We start from the raw sequence: 18,651 nt of genomic DNA, 5'->3' as shown, positions 1-18,651 counted from the left end.
ATTTTTCTTAAAATGTAATTTCTAAGGGAAATTTTCCAAAATTTCATTTCTATAGAGAATTCCCTCAAAATGCATTTCTATAGAAAATTTTGCCCAATTTCATTTCTATAGGAAATTTTTTCAAAATTTCATTTCTATTGGAAATTTTGTCAATATTTCATTTCCATAAGAAATTTTATCAAACTTTTATATCCATTGACATTTTGTCAATATTTAATTTCCATAGGACATTTTATCAAAAAATTGTTTGAGGAAATTTTCTCAAAACTTCATTTCTAAAGAAATTTTGTCAAAATTTCATTTCTATAGGAATTTTTTTCAAAATTTCACTTCTATAGGAAATTTTTTCAAAATTTCATAGGAAATAGGAAATTTTATCAAAAAAAAAATTCTATAGGAAATTTGATCAAAATTTCATTTCTATAGGAAATTTTGTCAAAAATTCATTTCTGTAGGAAATTTTGTCAAAATTTCATTTCTATAGGAAATTTTGTGAAAATATAATTTCTATAGGAAATTTTCCAAAAATAATATAAATTCTTTTTCTAAGGGAAATTTTCTCAAAATGTCTTTTCTAAGGGAAATTTTCGCAAAATTTCATTTCTCAAAATCCCTCAAAATTCATTTCTATAGAAAATTTTGCCAAATTTCATTTCTTTAGGAAATTTTTTCAAAAAAAAAAAAATAAATAAAGAAATTTTGTCAAAAAATCATTTCTATACAAAATTTTATCAAAATTTAATTTCTATAGCAAATTTTGTCAAAATTTCATTTCTGTAGGAAATTTTGTCAAAATTTCATTTCTATAGGAAATTTTGTCAAAATTTAATTTCTATGGGAAATTTTGTCAATATTTTATTTCCATAGGAAATTTTATCAAACTTTTATATCTATTGAAATTTTGTCAAAATTTCATTTCTGTAAGAAATTTTGCCAAAAATTCATTTCTATTATAAATTTTATAATATTTCATTTCTATATGAAATTTTATCAAAATTTCATTTCTGTAGGAAATTTTCTCAAATTCCTTTTCTATAGAAAATTTTCTAAAACGGAAATGTTCTCAAAATTTTATTTCTATAGGAAATTTTGTCAAAATGTCATTTCTATATGAAATGTTCATAAAATTTAATTTTTATGAGAAATTTTCTTAAAACGTCATTTCCTCAAAATTTTTAACACAATTTCTATAAGAAATTTTCTTAAAATTTCGTTTCTATAAGAAATTTTCTTAAAATTTCGTTTCTATAAGAAATTTTGTAAAAAAATTCATTTCTATAGGAAATTTTGTCAAAATTTCAATTCAATGGGACATTTTCTAAAAATTTCATTTCTATAGGAAAAATCTTCACATTTTCATTTCTGTAGGAAAAATCTTCAAATTTTCATTTCTATAGGAAAAATTTCAAAATTTAATTTATTTAGGAAATATTCTCAAAATTCTCTTTATCTTCTCTTTATTTTGTGAAAATTTCATTACTATAGGAAATTTTGTCAAAATTTCATTTCTATAGGAAATTTTATCAAAATTAAATTTCTTAGAAAATTTTCTCAAAAATATTCCCAAAGTTCTATTTCTACTGAATATTTTGTTAAAGTTTAATTTCTCAGGGAAATTTTCTCAAAATATCATTTCTAAGGGAAATTTTCTCAAAATTTTGCCAACATTTTATATCTGTAAGAAATTTTGTCAACATTTTATTTCTATAGGGAATTCCCTCAAAATTCATTTCTATAGAAAATTTTGTCAAAATTTCATTTCTATAGAAAATTTTGTCAAAATTTCATTTCTATTGGAAATTTTGTCAATATTTCATTTCCATAGGAAATTTTACCAAAAAAAATGTTAAGGAAATTTTGTCAAAAATTCATTTCTATAGGAAATTTTGTCAAAATTTCATTTCTGTAGGAAATTTTGTCAAAATTTCATTTCTATAGAAAAGTTTATTTAATTTAATTTCTATGGGAAATTTTATCAATATTTTATTTCCATAGGAAATTTTATCGAAATTTTTTCAAAATTTCATTTCTGCAAGAAATTTTGCCAAAAATTCATTTCTGTAGGAAATTTTGTCAAAATTTCATTTCTATAGGAAATTTTGTCAAAATTTCATTTCTATAGGAAATTTTGTCAAAATTTAATTTCTATGGGAAATTTTGTCAATATTTGATTTCCATAGGAAATTTTATCAAACTTTTATATCTATTGAAATTTTGTTAAAATTTAATTTCTGTAAGAAATTTTCCCAAGAATTCATTTCTATTGGAAATTTTATCAAAAATTCATTTCTATTGGAAATTTTATCAAAAATTCAGTTCATTAGGAGATTTTCTCAAAATTTCATTTCTGTAGGAAATTTTCTCAAATTCCTTTTCTATAGGAAATTTTCTAAAACTTTCTTTCTATATGAAATGTTCTCAAAATTTTATTTCTATAGGAAATTTTGTCAAAATATCATTTCTATATGAAATGTTCATAAAATGTAATTTTTATGAGAAATTTTCTTAAAACGTCATTTCCTCAGAAATTTTTAACAAAATCCCATTTCTATAAGAAATTTTCTTAAATTTTCATTTCTATAGGATATTTTCTCAAAATTTTATTTCTATAGAAAATTTTTCAAAATTGCATTTCTTTAGGAAATTTTTGTAAAATTTTGATTTCTGTAAGAAATCTTTGTCAAAATTTCAGTCTATAGGGCACGCTCAAAAAATTAAATTTTTTATGGGAAATTTTCTCAAAATTTTAATTCTTTAAGAAATTTTCTATAGATTTTTTTTTGTGAAATCAAATTTTTTTCTCTTGGAATCTCTGGAAATTGAGCCACGCTTCTGCCAGCAATTTAAACAGTTTCATTTTGTTACTCATAAACAAAATTAATTTTTCAAAAAAGGAAATACCACAATAATAATCAATAATCAGTAAACAAAAAAAAGCCAAGCATATTATTATTCTTTAGATATTCATAAAAACTGTCTGTCTACACATCAGTCAGTATGTCAGTCAGTAAGTCTGGCACTTATTCAACACCATGCCTTCAGTCATTCTTCACATAAATAATCTTTTGCATACGTAAGAATTCATTTATTTTTTGACGATTTTGTTTTCTTCGCCTGTCTGGTTGCTTGTCTCTTTTCTTTCTTGCTTTTTATTTAATTTTGCAAAGACATTTTGACGACGTTGTCATAGTCATCAGCAATGTCAACAACGGCATATGATGATGATGAGAGAATCGAAGTGTCAATAAATGTAAATATTTATGAAAATGTAGAATAGAAGAATATTGATGTCTATAGGAAATTTTTCTCAAAATGTCATTACTATATTTTCCCAAAATTTTTATTTCTATGGGAAATTTTCCCAAAATTTCATTTTAAGGAAATTTTAACAAAAATTTAATTTTAAGGAAATTTTCCGAAAATTTCCTCTTAAGAAAAATTTCGTAAAATGTCAATTTAAAGAAATTTTTCCAAATTCCCACTCCCATTTTAAAGAATTTTTTCCAAAATTTCATTTTAAAGAAATTTTCCCAAAATTTCATTTTAAGGAAATTTTCCCAAAATTTCATTTTAAGGAAATTTTCCCAAAATTTAATTTTAAGGAAATTTTCCCAAAATTTCATTTTAAGGAAATTTTCCCAAAATTTCATTTCTCATTTCATTTCATATTTCTCAAAATTTGATTTCTATTGGAAAGTTTCGCAATTGTTTGAGCCTTTAGACGGTTTTAAATCACTTCCTCGACAATTTGAGTATACCACTCTTAAGCAAACTGCAGAGGAAATCCACTTTGGTGAAGGGTCAACCACAAATAAAAAGAATGATATACACGAATCTTTGATGTATTGAAGAAAGTGGTATGAATTCAAACAATTTTCAAAATTTGACTAAATAAGATATTAAATATAATTGTTTTTGATTTTATTTTAGTATTAGCAAAAACTACTTTCCATCTCGTGGGGTTCTGCAATACTTTGACATGTTAAAGAATACTGAAAAAAATACTATAGTACTGAATTTCTCCTTTCTGCTTCAAGATGATTTTAAATACTTTGGTCCTATCGACAGATATATACTCATCGCATTCCATGAAGGTATGCCATACCACCCATCGAAAGTACATAAACCCAATCAACAGAAATATAGAGAAAATAAACTACAACAAGAATAGAAAATTTAATGCACATAAAAAAACAGCACGAAAAAAAACGAAAACACAAACAATTGAATTTTGTCTTGTTCTTCTTCTCGTACTGAAATAATTTCAAAGCGCGTTGTGTTAGTCAGAGTACAAAGAGACTGCAAATGTACTTCGTACGGCAAACAATCTCACATATCCATGACAGCGCTGCCAACGACCATGTCGACGGCAACCGACAATGATTATAATGACGCCTGTACGGAACAGAAGAACAGAACAGAGAGCCTCAACGAAAGTGGCCGAATGAAAAAAAGAGTGTGCAAAACGAATAGACATACAGCAATCAAGCAAACACGCGACACATGACCAGAATGTATTTCAAGTTCAAGGTTAAGATACTAGTGGTAGTGGTACATACGTACGTACATACAAACTGGCTTCGTTCTTGTTTTCGCTTGTATTTAGTTTCAGTTTGCTCATCTGTATTACCAACTGCTGGTAACGTTGTTATTGTTGTGCTGATTCCAGAAGAGCCAACAAACAAAATTTTAAAAAAAGCGAGTTCTCTCAACTTGGTGTACTTATTTGTAGGTATGTTGTGTGTGTGTGTAGGTATGTATGTATCAAACAACCCATCAAGTGTTTCTCTACTAATTCTGAATGCTCACATTGTTGTTTTTTGCTGTTGTGTGCACTGTTGAGGAGGTTTATTTCAAGTGCAAGCATTCATCACTCTCCAGAACAGAGTTGCCAATTTTATGGAAAAAAAAAATAAAATAAAAAATGGATTTTACTCTCCCTGCTAAAATTAGCATAAATGTTTGGGAACGTTCATTTCCAATTTACCAATTTTCAGCATTTAAACCATTTAAAACAATAAACCTGCACGTATGATTTGTTTATGGCTAAAAACAGTTGGTAATTATGTCAGAGAGAATAAAAAGACAAGAGTGTTTTTATTCTCTCTGATTATGTGCTAACCAGGGATGGAAAATACAATTTTTAAGAAAGTACAAAAAAGGTATTTTTTGAGCGGAAAGGTACTTTTTACAAAAATTTCACTGGAAAATTATTGTCAAGAGACTAAATTTTAAAGAAAATAAAATTTTGACAAAATTTTCTATATAAATAAAATTATGCAAAAATTTTCTATAGAAATAAAATTTTGCAAAAAAAATCTGTAGAAAAAATATTGCAAAATTTTTTCTATAGAAATAAAATTTTGCAAACATTTCCTATAGAAATAAAATTTTTACAAAATTTTCAATTGAAATAAAATTTTGACAACATTTTCTACCGAAATAATAATATATATATATATATATATATATATATATATATATATATATATATATATATATATATATATATATATATATATATATATATATATATATATATATATATATATATATATATATATATATATATATATATATATATATATATATATATATATATATATATATATATATATATATATATATATATATATATATATATATATATATATATATATATATATATATATATATATATATATATATATATATATATATATATAATAATAATAATAATATAGAATCGCATTCTTTTTTCGACTAAAACATTCTTGAAGATCAATAAAATCCTGTTTTTGACTATGTCTTTTACAAAATAGAGATTTTCTTCCCACATGAACATGTCTGTTTTGCCATATGTGTAAAAGATTATTAGCAAATAAGGTTGATAAAGACTTTCTCAAAATATTAAAATATTTTGTCAAATATATTGTACCATAAATCTGATATCGACTCAAAAATGTCTACACAAAAGGTACTAAATCATTCGCGGGGGTACTACGGTACTGACCGGGGTGAAAAAGTATTGAAAAAAGTACTATAGTACTGCATTTTCCATCCCTGCACTGCTAACTAGAGCTGCCATATGATGGTTACCGAAATCCGGTACTTTGCGGCTTACATTTGTCGGGACAAGTAAAAACAGTCACATTTTTCGAAAATAGTTGCTCAAATTGTATCACTTAGTATTTCTTCTGGTGAATTTGCATAAACGCTGCATAAGACACAGAGACTGGGAAATTCCCATATATATTCGAGCCTCAGAAATTTTCTCCCATAATGACAGCGATGATTTCATATCGAACGACGATGTTTTAGCTAATGTTCTTCATAGTTGGCGATTGTTATATTGTCACTTAAGAGTCTATGGTAGCGATAGAGATTAAACCGAACTTTGAAAAGTTGGCAGATAATGCAGTGTAGAATTAGTAAAAATACATTTCACAGAAAAACGTGAATTTGTTATCAAATTACTCGCATATATTTTGGGTATATTTTCTTATATTTACTGGTCAAGTACTAGCTTATGATTCCAAAGACAGTGACGGCAAATTGATTTGCTTTTATTAGTGATGAGATTGAATATAATGGTATAAAATCTGATAGACAATTGGTCATTTAAAATGTATGAAAATCCAGAACAAAAAATATTTTTGAGAGATTTGATTTCAGATCGTTTACTGTTCTAGAAAAGGGGAAAATTAAAATATATACTTTGAGAAATTGTAATTCCAGGAGTTTTGGCGAATTTTGAGAAAGATTTTGGACACTTCCTTGAGAAAAAATTCCGGGACAATCCAGCACGGTTAAGTTAGGTTATGTGGCAGCCCGATGTATCAGGTTCACTTAGACTATTCAGTCCATTGTGATACCACCGTGGTGAACTTCTCTCTTATCACTGAGTGCTGCCCGATTCCATGTTAAGCTCAATGACAAGGGACCTCCTTTTTATAGCCGAGTCCGAACGGCGTTCCACATTGCAGTGAGACCACTTAGAGAAGCTTTGATACCCTCAGAAATGTCGCCAGCATTACTGAGGTGGGATAATCCACCGCTGAAGAATTTTCTGGTGTTCGGTCGTAGCAGGAATCGAACCCACGACCTTGTGTATGCAAGGCGGGCATGCTAACCATTGCACCACGGTGGCTCTCTCCCAGCTCGGTTGCTACTCGAGCCGCAAAAATAATCTTCCACAATTTGGAGAACATTCTTCAAAACAATCTTCTATAGAAAATTTTGTCAAAATTTTATTTTTATAAAAAATTTTGTAAAAATTTTATTTCATTCGTTTTGTGTTGTTATTGTTGGTTTTTTTCCTTTAATCATTGTTGTTGTTTCTGATTTCAGTTATTGTTGGTTTTTTCCTTTAATCATTGTTGTTGTTTCTGATTTCAGCTTAAAAGCTGAAACAACATGATTAAAGGACAAAAACCAACAATAACAAAACGAATGAGAAAAAGAGGAAGCACGCTCAAAGTAAACCTAGCCAACTGCACTCAAATCGATGATTTGATGGTTGCAAAGGAAAAGAGAAATGTTTCTACGAATTTATTTCGGCATAAGCCGGCTATCATGCAAAACCTTTCTTCGGGTTAAAGTGTGGTTCACTGTTGGGTTTAGTGAACTGCCTGAATTTATTCTGATAATTGGTTGTTAGTTTTGCTGCAAGTAGAGGATGCTGATAAGGAATGTGGTAATTCCGAAACGTGCGTCCATCCAACCAACTTGCAGTCTATAGGGTTTAGCCCAAATAAATTTGACAAACATTCTTTTCCTCTGTTGGTTAAGCTACACTTGTAGTTTAGCCAATGCAGGGTTTAAAGCTGAAATCAAAAACAACAACAAAATTTTATTTCTATAGACAATTTTGTCAACATTTTATTTCTATAGAAAATATTGTCAGCATTTTATTTCTATAGAAAATTTTGTCAACATTTTATTTCTATAGAAAATTTTGTCAAAATTTTGTTACTATAGAAAATTTTGTCAAAATTTTGTTACTGTAGAAAATTTTGTATATTTATAGAAAATTTTGTCAACATTTTATTTCTATAGAAAATTTTGTCAAAATTTTGTTATGTTTTGTTTGTTTTGTCAAAATTTTGTTACTGTAGAAAATTTTGTCCACATTTTGTTTCTATAGAAAATTATAGAAAAAATGGATGTTTTGCAAAATCTACCAAAACATCATAAATTCTACCAAACAGTAAAAAATCTACCATTTTTGGCAAGCCTAGCGATAACTCTTGTAATTTTTTCTGGGAAAATCTCCAACAAAATCTTGCAATTTCTCTATTTTGCAAATGTCAAATTTGATCTCTCTTTATCTGGCTCTATAGTGCTGGCCTTTTAGAGAAAATGAACGGTTTCCAGTAAAAATGTGATAAATTAAAAAAACAAATGTCTGGTACCCGAACGGAGCCAATGATGTATTTTAATCAGTTGACCTCAGGAGATTATTGAAAATTATATACATATGATAAAATTAGAGATAAATATGTAACCATAGTACAAATACTGGCATGTCCGCTTTGCATCCAAAGGTCATAGTCGTGAAAAGAAATCTCCGAAAAAAATTAGGAAAAGTTGTCTTAGGTCCTTCTCTATAGGAAAAAATTATTGTAGTCTTTCTGTAATTCACTTTGATACATGTTGTACAATTTGTTTCAAAATCAGAAGATCAAATCATTCTCTAGAAATGCTTCTCTCATACAACAAGAAAAAATTTATTGCATATATAAAAAAAAAAAAAACTTTGTTTCCTGGGAATTGTAACACTAACTCAGTCATTGACCTCAAAATGTGAAGCTCTCCACATAGAAAATAGATTACAAAACAACAATTGCCATAAATTAATTGCTGATTGAAATAGTTTGCAATGTGCAAAAACAAGAATACATCATCATAATATTGTATAAATTACAATGTTGTGAAAAAATCACGTTCTTTCGATTATAATGAATTAGTTAATTTGCAATTGAGAGGAATATCCAATCCAATCAATTAGGCATGCAATTAGAATATCGACTATATCATTAGTTCTTTTAATTATTGAGCTAAATGGATAGCGAAAAAAGGTTTTTGTGAAAAATGCTTGTGAAGCACTTTAACAAATGTGAGCAAAAATAATCAAAAAAATTTTGCGTATGATAGATAATTAATTTTACACAAACAAAAAAAGAGTATTTTCATATGTTTCAATGTAAAAAATAATAATTATTGAGTGCAAGGATATAATGTTCATAAAATGTTATCATTTATTATTTTTTTGGACATCTATGATTATAAATGAATGTGCGGTTGCAAACATAATTTAATTTAGAAATTTCACAGAGAGAGAGAGAGAGCAAATATTCAGTGGTCTACTTGATAAAAAATGTGAGTGTATTAATCTTCTCAAATGTCGTAAATGACATTAAATTTTCGAAATAGTTTAGAGTTGGCTACTATTGGCACGAATTATAGCCTTCAAACGGTCGACAGCTGCAGCACGTGAGTGTCTTTGCAGTATTTTGGCCCATTCCGCCAAAGCGTCGTTTTGAGATAGTCGACAGAGACACAGAGTTTTTGCGGGCCTATTGCTCCACCACAGAAACCTTCGGACCTACCGTTCCACTACAGAGACCTTCGGGCCTACTGTCCATCCACAGGTACCCTTAGGTATACTGTTCCCCCACAGAGACCTTCTGACCTATCGTTCCACCACAGACATCGTCGGCCCCACTGTTCCCCTACAGAAACCTTCGGGCTTACTTTTCTAATACACACAGACACCTTGGGCGCTATTGCTCCCCACGGAGACTTTCAGGCTTTTTGTTCGACCACAGACATCTTCATCCCACTGTTCCCCCACAGAAACTTTCAGCCCTACTGTTCCACTACAGAGACCGTCTGGCCTATTGTTCAACCACAGATACCCTTGCCTCTACTGTTTCACCACAGAGACTGTTCACTCACAGATACCCTTGGCTATACTGTTTCACCACAGAGAAATTTGGGCATACTGTTCACCCATAGAGACCTTCGGGCCTACTGTTCCACCACAGAAACCATTGGACATACTTTTCCAACCCAGAGACCTTCGGGCCTACTGTTCCACCACAGAGATCTACGGCCCTACTGTCCACCCACAGACATCTTCGGCGCCACTGTTCCCCCACAGAAACCTCCGGAACTACTTATCCGCCGCAGACACCTTCGGACCTAATGTTCCCCCACAGAGACCTCCGTACCTACCTTTCCGCCACAGACACCTTCGGCTCTACTGTTCCCCCACAGAGACTTTAGGGCTATTGTTCCTCCACAGAGGTCTTCGGCCCTACTATTCACCCACAGAGACCTTCGGGCCTACTGTTCCCCCACAGAGACCATAGGGCCTATTGTTCCTCCACAGAAACCTCCGGACTTACTTTTCCGCCACAGAAACCTCCGGACCTACATTTCCGCCACAGACATCTTCGGCGCCACTGTTCCCCCACAGAAACCTCCGGAATTACTGTTCACCCACAGACATCATCGGCGCCACTGTTCCCCCACAGAAACCTCCGGAACTACTTATCCACCGCAGACACCTTCGGCCATAATGTTCCCCCACAGAGACCTTCGGGCCTACTGTTCCTCCACAGAAACCTCCGGACCTACCTTTCCGCCACAGACACTTTCGGCACTACTGTTCCCCCACAGAGACTTTAGGGCCTATTTTTCCTCCACAGAGACCTTCGGCCCTACTATTCACCCACAGAGACCTTCGGGCCTACTGTTCACCCACAGAGACCTTAGGGCCTATTGTTCCTCCACAGAAATCTTTGGACCTACTATTCCCCCACAGAAACCTCCGGAATTACTGTTCACCCACAGACATCTTCGGCGCCACTGTTCCCCCACAGAAACCTCCGGAACTACTTATCCGCAGCAGACACCTTCGGTCCTAATGTTCCCCCACAGAGACCTTCGGGCCTACTGTTCCTCCACAGAAACCTCCGGACCTACCTCCGGACCGCCACAGACATCTTCGGCGCCACTGTTCCCCCACAGAAACCTCCGGAACTACTTATCCACCGCAGACACCTTCGGCCCTAATGTTCCCCCACAGAGACCTTCGGGCCTACTGTTCCTCCACAGAAACCTCCGGACCTACCTTTCCGCCACAGACACTTTCGGCTCTACTGTTCCCCCGCAGACACTTTAGGGCCTATTTTTCCTCCACAGAGACCTTCGGCCCTACTATTCACCCACAGAGACCTTCGGCCCTACTGTTCACCCACAGAGACCTTAGGGCCTATTGTTCCTCCACTGAAATCTTTGGACCTACTATTCCCCCACAGAAACCTCCGGAATTACTGTTCACCCACAGACATCTTCGGCGCCACTGTTCCCCCACAGAAACCGCAGGAACTACTTATCCGCAGCAAACACCTTCTGTCCTAATGTTCCCCCACAGAGACCTTCGGGCCTACTGTTGCTCCACAGAAACCTCCGGACCTACTTTTCCGCATATTCGGCGCCACTGTTCCCCCACAGAGACTTTAGGGCCTATTGTTTCTCCACGGAGACCTGCGGCTCTACTATTCACCCACAGAGACCTTCGGGCCTATTGCTCCTCCACAGAAACCTCCGGACCTACTTTTCCGCCACAGACACCTTCGGCCCTATCGTTCCCCCACAGAGACCTTAGGGCCTATTGTTCCTCCACAGAGACCTTCGGCCCTACTATTCACCCACAGAACTTTTCGGCGCCTCTGTTCCTCCACAGAAACCTCCGGAAGTACTTATCCGCAACAGACACCTTCGGCCCTAGTGTTCCCCCACAGAGACCTTCGGGCCTACTGTTCCTCCACAGAAACCTCCGGACCTACTTTTCCGCCACAAACACCTTCGGCCCTACTGTTCCCCCACAGAGACTTTAGGGCCAATGTTCCTCCACGGAGACCTTCGGCTCTACTATTCACCCACAGAGACCTTCGGTCCTACTGTTCACCCACAGAGACCTTCGGGTCTACTTTTCGCCACAGACACCTTCTGGTCTACTGTTCACCCACAGATACCCTTGGGTCTACTTTTCCTCCACAGAGACCTTCAGACCTACCGTTCCACCACAGACATCGTTTGTCCGACTGTTTGCTCACAGAAACCTTCGGGATTTCCACCACAGACACCTTCGGCCCTACTGTTCCCCCACAGAGACTTTCGGGCTTTTTGTTACACCACATCATCATCCCACTGTTCCCCCACAGAAACCTTCAGCCCTACTGTTCCACCACAGAGACCTTCGGGCCTATTGTTCACCCACAGATACCCTTGGCTCTATTGTTTCACCACAGAGACTTAGGGACCTATTGTTCCTCCACAGAGACCTTCGGCCCTACTGTTCACCCACAGATACCCTTGGCTCTACTATTCCATCATAGAGACTTTCTGGCCTACTGTTCCACCATAGGGACCTTCTGGCCTACTGTTCCTCCACAGAGACCTTCGGTGCTGTCGATGACGTAGCTGATAACACAATACTTCGAAAATCAGCTGTAACAACACCAGCAACCGTTTAAAAATCGAAGGCTTGATCAGCAGTTCCCGATCACCTACAAATCGAAGAATACACAACTTCCCAACCGCCAATCATCATGAACCGCATCATTTATCAACTGCCGATCAACGATGAACCGACATTCTCCTCCACTACCGCTTATAAATGAACATAATTTCTCATTAACTACCGAACATCGATAGACTGATGTTCTCATGACTAGGTTAGGTGGAAGCCCGATGTATCAGCCTCACTTATGTTAGACTATTCAGTCCATTGTAAAGAACTGAATAGTGAAATTCTCTCCTATCACTGAGTGTTGCCCGATTCCAAGTTAAACTCAATGACAAGGGACCTCCTTTTTATAGCCGAGTCCGACTGGCATTCCACATTGCAGTGAAAGCACTTAGAGAAGCTTTGAAACACTCAGAAATGTCACCAGCATTACTGAGGTGCGCTGAAAAACTTTTTGGTGTTCGGTCGAAGCAGGAATTGAACCCACGACCTTGCGTATGAAAGGCGGGCATGCTAACCATTGCACCACGGTGGCTCCCACTATTGTCCAGAGACTTCTTTCTCCGCTACTGACCATCAACGAACCGAATCCTTCATTAATTAGGTTTCAAAATAAGATTAAGGGTCTTGTAGTTATATGAAAAGATGATGTACAGTGGGAGAAAAGATGATTCAATTTGTAAGAGGAAAAATTCCCAAATGTTTTCTCCATAAGAAATTAGCATTAAGGGCCCAAAATTGAGTTATCTCTCCCAGCCAGATCTATACTAAAGGCTGTGGAAAGATTCATTCGCCCGAATCGAAACATGTACAGTCCAGGCGTGTATAGATTTGTATCTGGCGTTTTCTTTTCAATGACTCTATTAATCATGTTCCTTAATCTATATCTGTCCATAAAGCTCGAAAAATAATTGTAAAATTGGAATTCATTAATATTTAAATCGAAAGAGATACACACTTGTGTTCTTATTCCGAAAGGTTTAGTGGGTCCGACGGAGGCACAGCTTACCTCAGTCGAGAAAACCACTTTACATAGTTCAATCTGATTTTGCAATATATGATACAAACGTTTTCGCCATATATTCAGTTCACGTGCAATATTTCAACCATTGCGATAGGGATTTCGATCAAATATGGCATTCACCAGAGAATGAAGCCGAACCATTTTATATCGGCTTGACGATTAAGCCGATATAAACTTACAATCAAATATTCATTTCCTTCAAATTTTTAAATTATTATAGCAATTTGATACTGATCGTTTATGGGTGGAAAGTGCAAAATTTTGGCAAAAAAATACAACAATTATTAATATTTTTTTTTTTTTTTTTTTTTGACTTAAATCAATAATTTTGATTAATTGGCGACTAAGTTTGAGTCGAGGTGAGTCGACATATTCAGGTGCGGCGGCGGCTAAAATTTTCAGAAGGCAATAGATCAAAATGCTTTTGTAAGCTTGTAAACAATAAAAAAAACTATAACTGAAATAAATCTGTCAGATATCTGTTGTTACAAACACACTAAGATTATAAGACCCATTGTGCGACAATGACTTTTTATAGACACTCTTTTTCATGACCATGAAACCTAAGGGTCAATTTCCATTTCCTTATAAATTTCAATAATTTTTCATGTAAATTTAATCATTATTCATTTTTTTTTCTTTTTTTAAGCTCACATTTTCAACGAGAATATAATCAAAAGCAAGAGCACACGTCAGCACCAGTAAACAATTTGATTACTAAAGATGTAAACCAGGGGAGGAAACGGAAGCAAAGAATACGGAAAACAGAGCTGCTAACTTAATAACTAACAAAATAAACACTGTACATATGCAAACACAGATATAAAGGCGATATATACGTGTGTTTGTGTGTATATGTGCCTATCATACTACATCTTACAAACATATATCGAGGTATAGGCAATGACGACAGCAACTCATTAGAGCCTGTTAAAATAATGGTTCTAGTCAAACAACTAAACACCTATACTCCCAGACCCATATGGTCCAGTCCCGTCATCCTTGCGTTCGTATGCCACTTAACCACTACGATGTGGGTTATTTTTCCAAAGATGATGGTAGGGCTGCTATCCCTACAGCCCTTAGCCTTATTATGGAGATGTTGGGGTAGGTAGTGTGTAGCAGCTTATTTCCTCCTACCAGATGCAATGCAATTTAATGTCAAAAGTTTAAATGGCGGATGGGTATGCAATCATGGCAACTGCGCAATTGCACTTGAACCTGAAATTTCTTTTGGAAATGGACGACCCAATCAGTTGACTTTCCCTTTTTGCTATTCTCCACGATTCACACCCACCATCTTAAAATAACAAGTTTGTCCGGCCCCAGCGATTGGATGATTTTGCAATGTGAAAGTGAAAGGACCTTTAAAAAAAAGTGCAAGTATTTCACAGTCATCGAAGGACCAGACCAAAAAGTTTCTCAACCGGGAGAAGCAAAAAGCTATGGGAAGCTACAGGAAAGCAAGTGAGTAGAAGTGAGAAAACAAAAGGAATCCCAAAAAACAAAGAGAATATGAGAGACATATTTCTCCATGTATTAGTAGTGAAAAATAAAACTCTCAAAAGCAAAGAGAGTAAGAGTGGAGATATTTCTTTACAGTTTGCAAGGCAAATGAATGTCATACACATACACAGATATTAAAAGAGAGAATTTGTCATATACATTATAAATCTCTTTCTCTCTGTTTCTTTAGAATCTCTTGAGAATTTAATTCATTTATAGATTTCCCTCGATGAAATAATATAAGTTTTTGGAGTACTACCTATTGCTCTAACAGTTGGCAAGGCAATTGAATGTCATGCTTATACACAGATACTAAAAGAGAGTAAGCCACATTGGGACTCTCTTTTCTGGTTACTCTTTATTTTATAACTCTTGGAGAATTGGATTCTTTCAATATTAGCTCCCTTGAATAAATTATAAAAAAAAATTGATTACTACCTCCTGCTCTAACAGTATGCAAGGCAATTGAATGCCATACACATTCACAGATATTAAAAGAGAGGATGTGCCATATACATTAGAACTCAGAATCTCTTTCTCTCTTTTCTGGTTACTCTTTATTCTATAACTCTTGGAGAATTTCGTTAGAGTTCCTGTAAAAGCTTTCACTGCCATTTTTGTGTGGTATTTCATTATTTGTAAAAATCAATTTTCCTTTTTTCCAATCTGGACATATAGTGTAGGTGGTACTATCTCACACACACAGACGTATGCGTTTGTATTCCTACAAACTCACTTATACATAGACAAAAATCGGCAATTTGTTTTATGTGTAAACTTTATTTTTTGATATCTGTGTATCCTGGCATCATTCGTCCTTGCGAACAAAAACAAAATCCTGCTGCCTATCTTTTGGCTGGCTCATCAAGTCGACAATGTATCCAGAGATGAACAAAGCCTTTGTGGCATCAGCACCATACAGGTGTTGATGCCGCCGTGTATATAAAAAGATTAGATTTTCGGTGTTTTTTTCTGAGGCCAAAAAAAGACCAAAAAAAAAACAAGTGTTAAATATAAAATCCATTTTATTTTTAAATATGTTAAAAAAATATATATTCCAAAAAACAGATACTACAGTTTTTAAGTGAATTTTTATTAAAAGAAAATAAAAATTATAGTGCAAAAATTTTACCAAGGAAATTTAAAAAAAAAAATCTAAGGTATCATGAAATTTAAGCTTAAAGAACCTCCTATTCATTCCCAAAAAAAAAAAACATAATTGTATTTCCCTTTTTTTTATTAACTTTTGAAGGTCAAATAAGGACTAGCAACTCTTGGTGTTGTTTTTATATGACTGCATTCTTAAATAATTAATAATTGCTCCCATTCATTCATTCATCCATAGAAAACAAAAGAAAAACATTCAAGTGTTTCACGAAAAAAATAATAATCGGGAAAAAAGGTTTCCTAAGCGTTTTGTGTGTTTCTATTTTTTTCCTACTTCCCATTTCTTATGAGATTTTGTCTTTCTTTTTTACTGCCTATTTTGGCCTTTATAGGAGGCACACACTTGTTGCCCCTTCTACTGCATTAATGCCATGTCTTAGTGTAGCTTATAATATAGCCCCCTCCCCCTGGAAGGAGAATGTTTAGTGAATAAATGTGAACATTCCTTATAAAATATTGTAGATTAACTGGAAGTGTATACTCACAGTGTTGTGATGTTAAAATTTAATTTTATAAAAAAAAAAACATTAAATATAAAAATAAATATGTATATAAAAATATGCAACAAAAAAAATAATTTATGAGAGATGGAAAAATAAAAGCAAAACAAAAAATAATTAACAATATGCCACGACTTTGGATCTATGGCCAACCCCTATGGGAGTATCTAAGATGAAAACTGCAATAACTACTGTAGAAAATCAGTTATAACAAATAAAAAGTGGCACACTTTTTAGGCGTTAAAATTATACACTGACAGTTGTGAACTCAAGTATTTATTATGATTCCAATCATATCTAAAATCTTTACGGTATTTGCGATCGAAATGTGTAAAATATATTACAGCATAAATGAACGTTATTAAAAAGTTGGCACAGGGTGACAAAAAATGACGCTCAATAGTAAAAAGTATTACATTTGGTGGCACAACAAAAAGGTGGCACAAAAATATCACCGCTTGAAAAAAGTGGCAAATTTTCCACTAAAGTGGCACAACGGTGACATTGGCTGCAATAAGATCAAAATTTCGAAAGACCAAACCAGGAGACCGGTGATCGTCTTCAGAAATGCTCATGAAATGAAAATGAGACATTGATTAACATCCCAGCAAAAAAATTAGAAGTTGTTCCACAAACATTTCTTTTAAAGCCCATCCCAGAATCCCCCATCGATTTTCTTCCACTCCCGATGCAGTCCTTTTGGACAAGTCCACAATCATTTCTTCTAAAGCGCATCTTGATTTTTTTCTACTTCCGATGCAGTCCTTGTGAACAAGTATTAGAAAGTACGCAATCAGGCTATTTTAAGTGCAAATTTTGGACAATTAAATTTCACCAAAAAAATAGAAAATTAAAAAAAAAAATAGAAAATTAATAAATAAGTAAAAAAATAATAATAATAAAAATAAATTGCATCCCCGCTGGGATTTGAACTTGTGCCGTTTGACTTTTTCGCTTCCATGGAAGTTCTTTTGAGAAAGGTTTGCAAATTACGAGGATTTTTAATTTTTTTGTTAATTTTTAATAGAAAAATATATTTATACGAAAATATATGCCGAAAATAAAAAATAACAAGTATATACGGCCGTAAGTTCGGCCAGACCGAAGCTCCACCATGGATTGCGTAGAAACTTCTACTGAAGACTGTCATCCACAATCGAATTACTTGGGTTGCGGTAACACTTGCCGATGGCAAGGTATCTTAAAACTTTCTAACATCGTCTTCTAAATTACAAGGTTCACAGAAAAAAATTTCACGAAAATTTTTCCAATTAAAATCTTAATTGAGTTTTAAAAAATATTCAATTAAAATTTTAATTGATTCAACAAATTTTTTTATTGAAATAAAAATCAATCACACAAATTAGTAATATCAATTAAATATTTAATTGGATCAATTAATTTTTTAATTGACTGTCAATTAATTTTTTAATTGATACTATCATTTCTGTGATTGAGGACATTTCAATTAAAAAATTAATTGGATCAAAATCAGAATTTTTTTTTTGTGTAGTCCATACGTAGTATATATTAAACTAAAAAAGGCCGATTAAATACGTATATAATTAAGTTTAAAGTTTCTATAGAAATAAAATTTTGACAACATTTTCTATAGATGTAAAATTTGGAAAAAATTTTCTATAGAAATAAAATTGTATTTCTATAGAAATACAATTTTGACAAAAATTTTCTATAGAAAGAAAATTTTGACAAAATTTTCCATAGAAATAAAATTTTGACAAAATTTTCTATATAAATAAAATTTTTACAAAATTTTCTACAGAAATAAAATTTTCTATAGAAATAAAATTTTTACAAAATTTTCTATAGAAATAAAATTTTCGATAGAAATAAAATTTTTACAAAATTTTCTATAGAAATAAAATTTTTACAAAATTTTCTATAGAAATAAAATTTTGACAATGTTTTCCATA

At 33.1% G+C, this 18,651-nt stretch overlaps 1 long non-coding RNA gene across 1 annotated transcript in view; it reads left to right on the top strand.

Annotated features, from left to right (window-relative positions):
- Positions 1 to 16,392, top strand: part of LOC142222268 (uncharacterized) — a 53,003-nt gene extending 36,611 nt beyond the window's left edge. The window contains exon 3 of the long non-coding RNA XR_012718294.1: positions 14,194 to 16,392. This is a non-coding gene — a long non-coding RNA (uncharacterized LOC142222268). The remainder of the gene's footprint in view (positions 1 to 14,193) is intronic.
- The last annotated feature ends 2,259 nt before the right edge of the window (positions 16,393 to 18,651 follow it).

This window comes from Haematobia irritans, chromosome 1 (genome assembly GCF_050003625.1).
Source record: "Haematobia irritans isolate KBUSLIRL chromosome 1, ASM5000362v1, whole genome shotgun sequence".
Taxonomy (NCBI): domain Eukaryota; kingdom Metazoa; phylum Arthropoda; class Insecta; order Diptera; family Muscidae; genus Haematobia; species Haematobia irritans.
The sequence above is the reverse complement of the archived record's forward strand: the minus strand, read 5'-3'. Positions and strand labels throughout refer to the sequence as shown.